Source organism: Sesamum indicum, unplaced genomic scaffold (genome assembly GCF_000512975.1).
Source record: "Sesamum indicum cultivar Zhongzhi No. 13 unplaced genomic scaffold, S_indicum_v1.0 C02803, whole genome shotgun sequence".
Taxonomy (NCBI): Eukaryota; Viridiplantae; Streptophyta; class Magnoliopsida; order Lamiales; family Pedaliaceae; genus Sesamum; species Sesamum indicum.
In genome coordinates, this window is record NW_011630871.1 from 1 (window position 1) to 642 (window position 642).

The window sequence follows — 642 nt, forward strand, 5'->3', positions numbered from 1 at the left end:
ATTTTAAAATTGAAAAGGTATGGTGCCCAATATAGCAAAAACTAAAGTGCAGAAGAAGGAAGACAAATAAAATAAGATTGTGATGATTAGCATGCTTTAACTTTTGGATGATAGATACATAGGTACTTGGCAGACAAGGAAACAATTGGATTCTTGCATGAAGCCATATGGAACACCTATAAATACGTCCATTGTCTTATCATTTTTGTCAACCCAAAATTACAATAACTACTTTCTTGCATTCTATATATAACCAGCTTAGCTAGTACGTACCTACTGTCTGAAATGGAGAAGAACAACAGCCTCTCAGTCCTCCACAGTCCAGCAGCATATGAGGATCAGTTTAACGAATATCTCAACTCCAAAGTCCGCAACCACAACAGCAACATCAGTCGCCATGATTTCCCTTCAAATTTTATCTTTGGATCTGCGACAGCTGCTTATCAGGTTTAATACTCAATATTAATCCAAATTGCTAATGATCATATGTATATATATATAATCACAAGATTTTAATTATCATGGATGATCTTTTTGTGTTTCAAATTTAATATGTTGAATTAATTCAGTTTGAAGGTGGTGCTGCAAAAGGTGGGAGGGGGCCTAGTATCTGGGATACTTTTGCCCTCAAGACTCCTGGTC

General features: G+C 36.0%; 1 long non-coding RNA gene across 1 annotated transcript; it reads left to right on the top strand.

The window, feature by feature from the left end:
* The first annotated feature begins 194 nt into the window (after positions 1-194).
* Positions 195-640, top strand: LOC110011531. Its single transcript, XR_002286540.1, has 2 exons — positions 195-447; positions 570-640. It is a non-coding gene; the product is annotated as an uncharacterized LOC110011531 (long non-coding RNA).
* The last annotated feature ends 2 nt before the right edge of the window (positions 641-642 follow it).